This window comes from Rhopilema esculentum, chromosome 16 (assembly GCF_057945365.1).
Source record: "Rhopilema esculentum isolate cy_ngs chromosome 16, ASM5794536v1, whole genome shotgun sequence".
Classification (NCBI taxonomy): domain Eukaryota; kingdom Metazoa; phylum Cnidaria; class Scyphozoa; order Rhizostomeae; family Rhizostomatidae; genus Rhopilema; species Rhopilema esculentum.
Genome location: NC_142830.1, coordinates 1,113,156 through 1,125,934, shown reverse-complemented (window position 1 = coordinate 1,125,934; position 12,779 = coordinate 1,113,156). Strand labels below are relative to the sequence as shown.

Below are 12,779 nucleotides of genomic sequence, written 5' to 3'. Positions count from 1 at the left end.
ACATTATTCGATTGTATCTCTCTTTGTCAGCTGCAGAATAATTGTTCTGCAGAATATGTGAACTTGCCCCTACAGACTTTAAACTCTGTTGTTTATTAAAATTATTTTAATAGAGTATCTAGATTGGTTAGGTTTATAAGACCAAAATCTGGAATACCACAAATATATGATATGCAACTTCAAATGCCACCCTTTTATCGTCAAATTTAGTTATCACCAATTTGAACTTTTACTTCAGCTGTAGAGGCTTACTACAATTTAACATAGATTTGTTTGAAAAGTAAGCACCCTAAAGCACGTCTTTAAGTATGGGTTTATTTTTCAAAAGATAGACATCGATTTAAAATTTGCTTTTTACTGAATTTAAGAAAAAATTCATCTGCAAAATAGAATTCCAATTTAATAAGGGCGTGGCCCTGTCCATATAGCAGGACCAACAATTTTTGGCTAGCTTCGCCACTGTCTATAGGTACTAGAGTTGATGCTGATACCATTATTTTACGACAAAGAACAGCAACCACCATCTCTTAGCAGCAGCAAGGCATTGAGCTCAAACGTAGGAACGTAGGGACATAGGAAGTTGATCTGCTTGAATGGTTGATACAATTACATCTTCTAAGTGAGCTATTTTACCATTATTTAGCAAGCAGGTTGAGTTGCATGGTTCCACCTCCCAGACATTTATGGCAGGCCAGTATAGCAATGGTACTTCATGTGCATTTAAGATTATAAACCACAGCATGATGTATAAAACAACAATGTTATGAGGTTAGAAAGAGCTTATCAAAAATAAATACACTAAGTGAGCAAATGTATTGCACAGGCTACAAAAGAAATGGCAGCACTGCAGCAGAATATTTTAGCGAACCAAAATTCAAGTGGTCATAGCAAGTTTCATAAAAGTTTTAAGATGACTTTTTAACTGGAATTTGTTGGAGGATTTATCAAGATTTGATGCTGAAAAAAGAAAATGCAAGAATATTCTTGATTTTTGTTTATTTCTAAACAATATCGACATGTCGCAAAAATAAAAAAATTGAGCCTTAATGATTGAAGTACCTGTGAAACATTAGCAATAAAAAAGTTAATCTTTGCACCAATTCGCGATATCTTATTACAATGATCTTGGGGGGTACTTTTTTCATGCTTGAGTGTTTAGAACTACTCATTTTCCTCACTTTTGTTGGAGAATATGCTAAATGTTTTGGTCGAAAATTTTTGGAGCCGCAATGGGCCTAATCGCAGCGGCCGCTTCCTGATATGTTGTAGCAAAATTCAATCAATAAAATGTGTCAAAAGTCGTAAAGTCCATCTTTTCCAACCGATTGCAATTTCGTAAAGGGAACAAATAATGCTGAAAATTGTATAAAACAACGTTTCATCCTCTCGTTAAATGAAAATACCAAAATCCCCGCGATAAACAGGTTCATTCGAGTGCCTCAATAGCTGTAAAAGAGTGGACATAATAAAATGGCTTAAAATATGCCTCTTTCCACCAAATACAAGGCCATTTATGATCAACTTGGTACTTCAGAACTTACCAGTGGCGGCTCGTGTACTGGGGCTAGTGGGGCTCAGCCCCACCAAAGTTTTCTAAAAATAAGTTTTAGATTTATAAACGTAAATAAAATTAACGCCCATTATTAATTTAGCACTGTTCGCTAATTTCGTTGCTTCGAGTCTCACCGTTCGTCCAATCTCTAGTTTGTTTAGGTCCGACTGCCCGCGTTTCTTTTGAAAACTAGACAAACACGCGTCTCAGAAACCATCTTCCGAGCTTTTGGGGCTAGCCCCAAACTAGTAGAGAATGCACCATTCAAATGCCTCTTATGACTTGGCTATTCAATTTATGACTGCCTTCTAATTGGCCAATCCTGCTCGCATCTGCATCCCAGCAATTCAATTCAACGATAGCTGAATTTTTGTTGTTGTGATAGGCAAGGTTGATCTTGAAGTGGAACGCAGCAGAGTTGCGTTTATTCGTTGACCCGCAATTTCAGCTTTAAAACTTTCAAATAAAAAATACAATTTGGGTCTTTATATCAGAAATAATTTTGCCGATCCTGAAATAAGCTCAAAATGAGAAGGCTAGGCCGTAGGCCTTCTAAAAAAAGGCATAAAGCAGGGGCGGATTCAGACGGTGGCACCGGTGGCACGTGCCACGGTCAGATTTCCAAATTTAAATTTTTGGAAAATTTCGCTCCAGCGTCTATCTACCACGCCCCCTCTCCGCTGTTAGTTTAGTAGTACGCCATGTTGGATTTGCTTATTGTTTGCCTTTTGTTAACCACGGAATAATTGGCTCTACCAAATATGGACAGTAACAATCGTGCCACACTAGATATAAATAGAAGTATGCGCGCACATTTTTAAACAATATGTTTTGAGACCAAATAGCTGTGCTTTTGTTCTTGTGCCACGGTCGAGGCTCTGTATGCTTCTGTTGAGACCCGAGAAATGTGTATTGAAATCAATTGTATCGAGACTCCGTATGTTCTTTCATTAAGTGGCACCGTCGTACAAATATTTAAAAAATGTGCTGTAGAGTATGAACTTGCTTAGATGATTCCGGTGATTGCTGGGTAAACAAACAAAACGTGTTCGGTTTGCAGGAAACTGACGATTCAGCACGCAATAATTTTGTTGAGTTCGAATTTGAGTTTAATGCAAAGATTACCTTTGCTTTGGCAATGGATATTTAAAGAATAGTTGAAAAATCTATTAAATCGCGAGTCCATGCAGCTTTGAAGGAACTTTTCGTGGACGAGCTGTCGAAGCTTCGCAAAAGTATGCCTAGTTTAATTTGTCAATAATTTGATCTGGCTAAAGATAAAGATCATTTTATCTGTCAGTTGTAAGAACTAGCCATTATTTATAAATTTTCAAATGTGTAGCATTTAAGTGCGTCCAGTGACTGGCTTACATCAGTTTGCATCGTTATTTGTTTGCAAGTTGAAAACATAGAGCCAGTATTGTTTAATGATAAAACGACAGGAGCGGTGACAGCTTTGCGCTAAATGTAACTATGTTTTCGGTATAAAAGCTATACCTGTCTCTGTATGCTCAGACTGGGCGTTTCCTAAAGACCAGAGGGCGTGGTCACCTAACACTATTCTTGTGCCACGGTCATGATTTTTTCTGCGTCCGCCCCTGTAAAGCATTTTTCCAATGCAGGCTTTCAACTTGAACAATTTAAGCGTCACGGCATATGAAAATTAATCAATTAACAGTTTGAACTTTTTGTTCTTTGACAAGATATGAAATGCAAAGGATATCGTCTACGGGTTGGCCATATTCAAGTTGTCTATGTTTTTATGGACATCACCCACGATTTTTGTGAAGAGAGAAACGGTTCAGCGGACTTAAATAAATAAAGTCGAGCATAACAACATTTCACAAAGTTTATTACTTTGCTTGTTACAAATTATACATAATTAATAGTGGCACTTTTTTTTCAATCAAAACTTTAAAAATGATGACAACCTTGCTGATTAGAGGTAAATAAATGGGAAGAGTAAAGAATGGAAAGGGAAAAGCTATTTTGCATTCTTGGCGTTCCGTGCCTATGGCTTTAGATTTTGAATATTACGTCATCAGCCCAACCGAAAATTTACCCCACGAGCCGCCACTGGAACTTACCATGTCGCGATTAACAGAACCTAATAGTATACTTTTCGATAACGTTTTCACAAGTCTCACAAAGGTTTCAAAGCTGGGTGACTGTCCAATAAAAAGTTAAAACGTTTTACTTTTTAAAAAGTAACTTTTTTCAACTTTTAAATTAAAAGTGTTGTCAATGGTTTGAAGCTTGGTTTGATAAGATTTTAACAATAAAAAGACGCCTAATGGATTCACAAAAGTGGTTTGAATTTCGATCGCTTTGTTGTTGACAACGCGGCCGCCATTACTGAACTGTCAAACCTGTGCAATACTTTTGCTCACTAAGTGTAATTGCCCAAAAGTTAATTGTTTGTGTATGGCCATTGTTTACTGTAAAACGAAAATGGATACTGGAGGAGGCCTTTGTTACTGTAAAAGGACAATCCATAGTCAAGCAGGCTACTTCAAATCTGAAAAACCTTTGGTATGTTATGATTTATCTATTAGGGTTTTGTATCTAGTCAAGATATTAGGAAGAAAGTAAAACGAGAAATAAAGAAATCATTGCAAAACAACTCAGGAAGAGTGAATGTACTTCAAATATGGTGTATCTGGATGTACTTCTATTACCTTTTCTGAAAAGCTTTAATATGTCTTAATATTTTTGTTTTTCAAAAGATAATATTTGTACCACCAAACTTTATAATTGGTTCATGCAGACATGACTATGATGCAGACTTCTGAAGTGTGAAATTCCAATATACATTCTTTCTGCAAATTTTGAGCATGGAAAATTTGGCATAAATACCTTTTAACAGCTTTTACAGTGTAAAATTAACTCAAGATGAAAAATCATTAATCTTACTCAAACAAATTGTAAAGACAAAAGGAGGTCATGATGATCAATTCACCAAAGCAAGGATTTGACTTTTTATTTCATTATGTCCATTCAAATAGATGGTCAGAAATTTAAAAAGGTTGGAGCTACAATGCCACAAATCAAGCTGATAAATTGCCATGGGACCTTGCATCTTTGGACAATGAGGCTCTTAGTAACCTCTTGCTGTTTGGCAATAAGAAATTAAACATTGTCTTTAACAGAATGATTTTGGAGCTACAATTTTATTCATTGAGAAAACTAAGTGGCTCTAGCATCAATTGATATTCAAAGTATACTGTTATGTTTATCTTTATTGTATTCCTGGAGTGTTTTTTAACAATAAATTAACCGAAACGAAATTTGTTTTTTAGAATTGGGTTTTTCTATCTTTACAAGCTATCTTTCCTGTGATTTCTTGAATTATATCCCATCTTTCCAAAAAGGTGGAGCTTGGTTGTTGACTCGCAAAACCATTGGTCTTTTAATTGACAGAATTTCAATCTTAACACAACTGATTTTGCATTTTTCTCTGACACTGACTAATTCCTTTATAGGCCTTTGGCTTCTTTTGGAACTTTTATGGTAGCCATGATTGTATTGTTTTGCTATTGGAGAGAATGCAGTCCATTTAACAGAGAGGAGTTCACAATTTGAGAACATTTGCTTATAAACTTACAAATAATTTGAAAGCAAGTTTTTCAAATTTTCAAAAAATGAACCTCATCATGGTTTCTGTTAATCCTAGTTATACAACATACTGAACAGAAAAACTTGGCAATTTTGCCTGTCATAAAATTAAAGTTTATTTGTACTGGCATTAAAGGTCAGTTTACCAGATTATTTCTTTGCAATTCCAAAGCATTAGTTGTATCTGATAGTATGATTCAAACAAATTAATTGTTACAGACTACTAAAATTGAGTGAAGAATCTCTATTTCAAAATGAAATCACCCTTTTCAACAAGACCAATACTTCGAGAGGTAAGCAGAAACCATTTTATTCCATCACTACTTCCATCAAAAACAAAAGAGCATGTAGAGGAAGATGATAAATAGCATTTATTTCATCTGTAATAACACTAAATCGCTGAAACATTAAAAATACAATGACAGGGGAGAGGGAATATGCTGAGGTCATTTGCAAAAAAGTTTTACAGATTATTGATAATTTTAATATATCTCATAGACGTTCCGCTATTTAGCGTGTGACATTCGTTTAGACATTCAAATAGACATTCGCATGGACATTTGGACTTTGATTGCTTCTTACAAAAAACTATAGAATATTTTTAAAAGATATCTCATAGAGGGAAGCCTGGCTGGATACTCTGTAGATTTGTGTATCTTGCTCATAATAAGACGCGCTATACTTCCGAAGGTAAGCAAAAACGTCTAAAAAGTAAAATTGCAGATTGTAGGTACATATAGGAAACAGGTACAAAACTGTGTTTTACTGTGTGTAAGTTGTTTTGGTCTTTGTGTGAGAAAAAATTAATCAGTGGTCACAAGCTATTCGTCTAATTAAAAGGCAGCAAATTTCTCACTTGAAAGCCAATGCTATGATACTATGGTATGCCAAAGGTTAAAAACTTTATGGTAAATAGAACAATATTCATGACGATCATTTGAAACAATAACGAAATGTGAGGAATTTCCTATTCTCAATTATATTCATAATTCAAAAAGGGTAAGATACACAGTATAGAAACACACAGAAATAAAAACAGAAAACACTATCCGAAACATTGTTTGTTGCGCATATTTTAAAAAATTTAGAGAAAATCACCTTCATGATAGAATCAAACTTACCGCCACTGAGTTTGCAACACTTCCACATAGGCCCCTATCACTTCCACAATATCCACGAAAGCTCTAAAAGCAAACGTGTGATTTCGTGAAGTATGGGGGCCTTTGAAACTCTTGCACACCACAAGCACAAAGTTTGTGACGGCGTGGTTTTTAACTGGCAAGAGATCGCAGGCCGGATTTTGTACCAGTAGAGGCTACTGGAACAGCTTTAAATTCGATGAGAGAACATCATGGCGTAAGTAAGTAAAGAAACTGTTGAAGTGAAGAGATTATATAGTAAATCATGCCACATTCGAGAAGCTTCCATCAATTGCATCTAATCAAAACAATGTTGCATCACAACTTATTACATCATCTCTTATTGCACCATAATGAAAAGAACAAATTCTAGAAAATTCCAGAGCACCAAAGAAAAAAAGCAGACCACTGACCAGTGCAATAGAAGCGCCGAAGGCGCTCGACTCTATGAAGGCGGATGTGAGGCAAATTTGTGGACTTGCTACAACTCTACAAGTCTCTCCCTCTGAAAAATAAAGAAAGGGAAAAAAGAAAAATTGGGAGGGAACGAGAGACCGATATAACCGATATAATTTTTAAGGGCTCAGTATGGCTGATTTAACCCCTTGGACCAATATGACTCCTGGGCTGGGCCATTTTCGGTGCAGATCAATATTGTCCTTAGGCCATATTGATCCATACTGAGCCCTTATAAATTTGGTGAAAGTAAGGATTGATTTCGCTCACTTCTCTTTCGAATATCGATGTGAAATTTGATGAGTGGCCCTATACTGCACATTAGTTTACGAATTGATGTTAAAATTAGAAAAATAAGCCGTCATTCGCAATTTCCAAGCATTTACAGTCGCGGTGCTTGTTGTGGTGTTCTCTGATCTTGATGATCTGAGATTGTTGTGCTGTTGAACAGATAGGGAAAATGTGCTGTTGTGGTGATGGAATAAAATGGTTTCTGCTTACCTCTCGAAGTATTGGTCTTGTTAATAAGGGGTGATTTCATTTTGAAATAGAGATTCTTCACTCAATTTTAGTAGTCCGTACCAATTAATTTGTTTGAATCATACTATCAGATACAACTAATGCTTTGAAATTGCAAAGAAATAATCTGGTAAACTGACCTTCAATGCCAGTACAAATAAACTTTAATTTTATGGCAGGCAGAATTGCCAACTTTTTCTGTTCAGTATGTTGTATAACTAGGCTTTACAAAATCCATGATGAGGTTCATTTTTTGAAAATTTGAAAAACTTGCTTTCAAATTATTTTTTAGTTTATAAGCAAATGTTCAAATTGTGAGCTCATGTCTGTTAAATGGACTGCATTCTCTCCAATAGCAAAACAATACAATCATGGCTACCATAAAAGTGCCATAATAAGCCAAAGGCCTATAAAGGAATTAGTCAGTGTCAGAGGAAAATGCAAAATCAGTTGTGTTAAGATTGAAATTCCGTCAATTAAAAGACCAATGGTGTTGCGAGACAACAACCAAGCTCCACCTTTTTGGAAAGATGGGTTATAATTCAAGAAATCAAAGGAAAGATAGCTTGTAAAGATAGAAAAACCCAATTCTAAAACAACAAATTTCGTTTCGGTTTATTAACTGTTAAATACACATCAGGAATACAATAAAGATAATCATAACAGTATAATTTAGATAGGCAAGGGGAGCAGCCGCTCAGAAAGTCGGTGTCTGAGAAAAGTGCAAATTTGCAATAGAATTAGTACCTTAAAGGGGGACTTTATATTCCAGACAATATTAAAACGTTTTTAAAGACTGCAAACGACTGTAAGAAATATTCTGAAATGAATTTCAAGCTAATCTAAAGGGCGTCGTCGCAAAAATGTTCTACTCGCAAAAATGCTAAAGCGCTTCAATCCTTAAAAAAAATTGGATTTTGAAATGCTTGTAGGGGATTTTGCTCGAAAGAGAACAGAATTGGTTTAAAACATTTAAATCCTGTTTGTTATTTTTAGATATTTGATTAAAACTGTGGAGAATCAGTTTTTACGCGTAGTGCTTCCTTGCTTTACACAATTCAGAACGTAAGCGTTAGATCAATCGTCAAGGAAATAGGCAGTTGTAGAATGGGGTCAGCAACAAAAAGCCAGATATGACGTTGTATAAAGCGAAATTGCCACGTAAAAAAGCCATAGCTTTTCCAAACGCTTTTGCAAAGTGATGTGTTTTCCTAAATTCTTAAGGGTGTGGTCAGCAAAAATTTTCTCCTCCTTGGCCCTCCAATCTTCCAAACGTGGCTACGCCACTGCTTCTTATCGTCTTTACCTTAAAGTTAAAAACGGAATTTAAAAAATGGGCGTTTCTATAATTTACCAGTGACCTGAAGGGTGTGGCACCAAAATAAGTGTCTAACACTCCAAAATCATTGATTGTTGCTTAGATCCTCCCTGCTACTCATGCCATTTTAGGTTCCAAACGACCGACAGAAAAATTCAAGAATTATATATTCAAAATGGTCTATATCATTAGATAGTAGATACAAAAAGTTCTTTCTAATTCATACGAAAATAAAAATTGCAAGCACATACTTTTTCAACTCAAACACGACAGTCCACTGCCATATTTCCCCCGTAACTGCGTAAGTTAAAAGAGCTAAATTTTTTAAACTTCTCTTTAAAAACCCCAAAATATTGCCATGTGTTGTTAATTTATATATCCCCTAACTACTTGCTTTAGAAAAGGCACTGAAATAGTTGTGAGCCACGAGAAAATCATTCATTAAAACAAGCAATTTTCCATACTGAACCCTATTGCAGCTCGCTTTTTGCCACTTTTTAAAATGGCGGAAGTAAACAAATTTGCCTCCCATCCGCCTCCACAGATAGATTTGAGCGCCTTTGGCGCTTCTATTGAACTAATCAGTGGTCTGCTTTTTTTCTTTGGTGCTCTGGAATATTCTAGAATTTGTTGTTTTCATTATGGTGCAATAAGAGATGATGTAATAAGTTGTGATGCGACCTTGTTTTGATTAGATGCAACCCCGGGGGGTACTTGGATACCGAAACGACGGGGTGTGCACTCCTAAGGTTGTTTTGGTAAACCAGCTTTAAAAAAAAAGCTAAAAATGAAACCTGGCTTTAGAATTTCTGGAAAAAAGAACAAAGGAAAACAGAAGCTTTGGTGCCACTTGCCATGGTTGCCAGAACTCCACAAAAACAATGGGCGGGCAGCGAAAATCAGGCAACCGGCTTTAGATTATATCCTTTGAACAGATACCCGGCCTTAGAATAAATTGCTGGAAATGATACCCGGAAAGACGTGCACATCCCGTCGGGCAATATATACTAAGTAGCCCCCCGGGGATGCAACTGATGGAAGCTTCTCGAAGGTGGCATGATTTACTATATAATCTCTTCACTTCAACAGTTTCTTTACTTACTTACGCCATGATGTTCTCTCATCGAATTTAAAGCTGTTCCAGTAGCCTCTACTGGTACAAAATCCGGCCTGCGATCTCTTGCCAGTCAAAAGCCACGCCGTCACAAACTTTGTGCTTGTGGTGTGCAAGAGTTTCAAAGGCCCCCATACTTCACGATATCACACGTTTGCTTTTAGAGCTTTCGTGGATATTGTGGAAGTGATAGGGGCCTATGTGGAAGTGTTGCAAACTCAGAGGCGGTAAGTTTGATTCTATCATGAAGGTGATTTTCTCTAAATTTTTTAAAATATGCGCAACAAACAATGTTTCGGATAGTGTTTTCTGTTTTTGTTTCTGTGTGTTTCTATACTGTGTATCTTACCCTTTTTAAATTATGAATATAATTGAGAATAGGAAATTCCTCACATTTCGTTATTGTTTCAAATGATCGTCATGAATATTGTTCTATTACGATAAAGTTTTTAACCTTTGGCATACCATAGTATCATAGCATTGGCTTTCAAGTGAGAAATTTGCTGCCTTTTAATTAGACGAATAGCTTGTGACCACTGATTAATTTTTTCTCACACAAAGACCAAAACAACTTACACACAGTAAAACACAGTTTTGTACCTGTTTCCTATATGTACCTACAATCTGCAATTTTACTTTTTAGACGTTTTTGCTTACCTTCGGAAGTATAGCGCGTCTTATTATGAGCAAGATACACAAATCTACAGAGAATCCAGCCAGGTTTCCCTCTATGAAATATCTTTTAAAAATATTCTATAGTTTTTTGTAAGAAGCAATCAAAGTCCAAATGTCCATGCGAATGTCTATTTGAATGTCTAAACGAATGTCACACGCTAAATAGCGGAACGTCTATGACATATATTAAAAGTATCAATAATCTGTAAAACTTTTTTGCAAATGACCTCAGCATATTCCCTCTCCCCTGTCATTGTATTTTTAATGTTTCAGCCATTTAGTGTTATTACAGATGAAATAAATGCTATTTATCGTCTTCCTCCACATGCTCTTTTGTTTTTGATGGAAGTAGTGATGGAATAAAATGGTTTCTGCTTACCTCTCGAAGTATTGGTCTTGTTGAAAAGGGTGATTTCATTTTGAAATAGAGATTCTTCACTCAATTTTAGTAGTCTGTAACAATTAATTTGTTTGAATCATACTATCAGATACAACTAATGCTTTGGAATTGCAAAGAAATAATCTGGTAAACTGACCTTTAATGCCAATACAAATAAACTTTTATTTTTTGGCAGACAAAATAACCAAGTTTTTCTGTTCAGTATGTGGTATAACTAGGATTAACAGAAACCATGATGAGGTTCATTTTTTGAAAATTTGAAAATCTTGCTTTCAAATTATTTTTAAGTATATAAGCAAATGTTCAAATTGTGAGTTCCTCTCTGTTAAATGGACTGCATTCTCTCCAATAGCAAAACAATACAATCATGGCTACCATAAAAGTGCCATAATAAGCCAAAGGCCTATAAAGGAATTAGTCAGTGTCAGAGGAAAATGCAAAATCAGTTGTGTTAAGATTGAAATTCCGTCAATTAAAAGACCAATGGTGTGGCGAGACAACAACCAAGCTCCACCTTTTTGGAAAGATGGGTTATAATTCAAGAAATCAAAGGAAAGATAGCTTGTAAAGATAGAAAAACCCAATTCTAAAACAAAAAATTTCGTTTCGGTTTATTAACTGTTAAATACACATCAGGAATACAATAAAGATAATCATAACAGTATAATTTAGATAGGCAAGGGGAGCAGCCGCTCAGAAAGTCGGTGTCTGAGAAAAGTGCAGATTTGCAATAGAATTAGTACCTTAAAGGGGGACTTTATATTCCAGACAATATTAAAACGTTTTTAAAGACTGCAAACGACTGTAAGAAATATTCTGAAATGAATTTCAAGCTAATCTAAAGGGCGTCGTCGCAAAAATGTTCTGCTCGCAAAAATGCTAAAGCGCTTCAATCCTTAAAAAAAATTGGATTCTGAAATGCTTGTAGGGGATTTTGCTCGAAAGAGAACAGAATTGGTTTAAAACATTTAAATCCTGTTTGTTATTTTTAGATATTTGATTAAAACTGTGGAGAATCAGTTTTTACGCGTAGTGCTTCCTTGCTTTACACAATTCAGAACGTAAGCGTTAGATCAATTGTCAAGGAAATAGGCAGTTGTAGAATGGGGTCAGCAACAAAAAGCCAGATATGACGTTGTATAAAGCGAAATTGCCACGTAAAAAAGCCATAGCTTTTCCAAACGCTTTTGCAAAGTGATGTGTTTTCCTAAATTCTTAAGGCTGTGGTCAGCAAAAATTTTCTCCTCCTTGGCCCTCCAATCTTCCAAACGTGGCTACGCCACTGCTTCTTATCGTCTTTACCTAAAGTTAAAAACGGAATTTAAAAAATGGGCGTTTCTATAATTTACCAGTGACCTGAAGGGTGTGGCACCAAAATAAGTGTCTAACACTCCAAAATCATTGATTGTTGCTTAGATCCTCCCTGCTACTCATGCCATTTTAGGTTCCAAACGACCGACAGAAAAATTCAAGAATTATATATTCAAAATGGTCTATATTATTAGATAGTAGATACAAAAAGTTCTTTCTAATTCATACGAAAATAAAAATTGCAAGCACATACTTTTTCAACTCAAACACGACAGTCCACTGCCATATTTCCCCCGTAACTGCGTAAGTTAAAAGAGCTAAATTTTTTAAACTTCTCTTTAAAAACCCCAAAATATTGCCATGTGTTGTTAATTTATATATCCCCTAACTACTTGCTTTAGAAAAGGCACTGAAATAGTCGTAAGCTACGAGAAAATCATTCATTAAAACAAGCAATTTTCCATACTGAACCCTATTGCAGCTCGCTTTTTGCCACTTTTTAAAATGGCGGAAGTAAACAAATTTGCCTCCCATCCGCCTCCACAGATAGATTTGAGCGCCTTTGGCGCTTCTATTGAACTAATCAGTGGTCTGCTTTTTTTCTTTGGTGCTCTGGAATATTCTAGAATTTGTTGTTTTCATTATGGTGCAATAAGAGATGATGTAATAAGTTGTGATGC

General features: G+C 35.6%; 1 long non-coding RNA gene across 1 annotated transcript; it reads right to left on the bottom strand.

Annotated features, from left to right (window-relative positions):
• Nucleotides 1-6,381: 6,381 nt before the first annotated feature.
• On the bottom strand, nucleotides 6,382-9,199 carry LOC148958197 (uncharacterized). Its single transcript, XR_016144682.1, has 2 exons — nucleotides 9,064-9,199; nucleotides 6,382-8,587 (listed from the first exon to the last, which is right to left on the bottom strand). It is a non-coding gene; the product is annotated as an uncharacterized LOC148958197 (long non-coding RNA).
• Nucleotides 9,200-12,779: the final 3,580 nt, after the last annotated feature.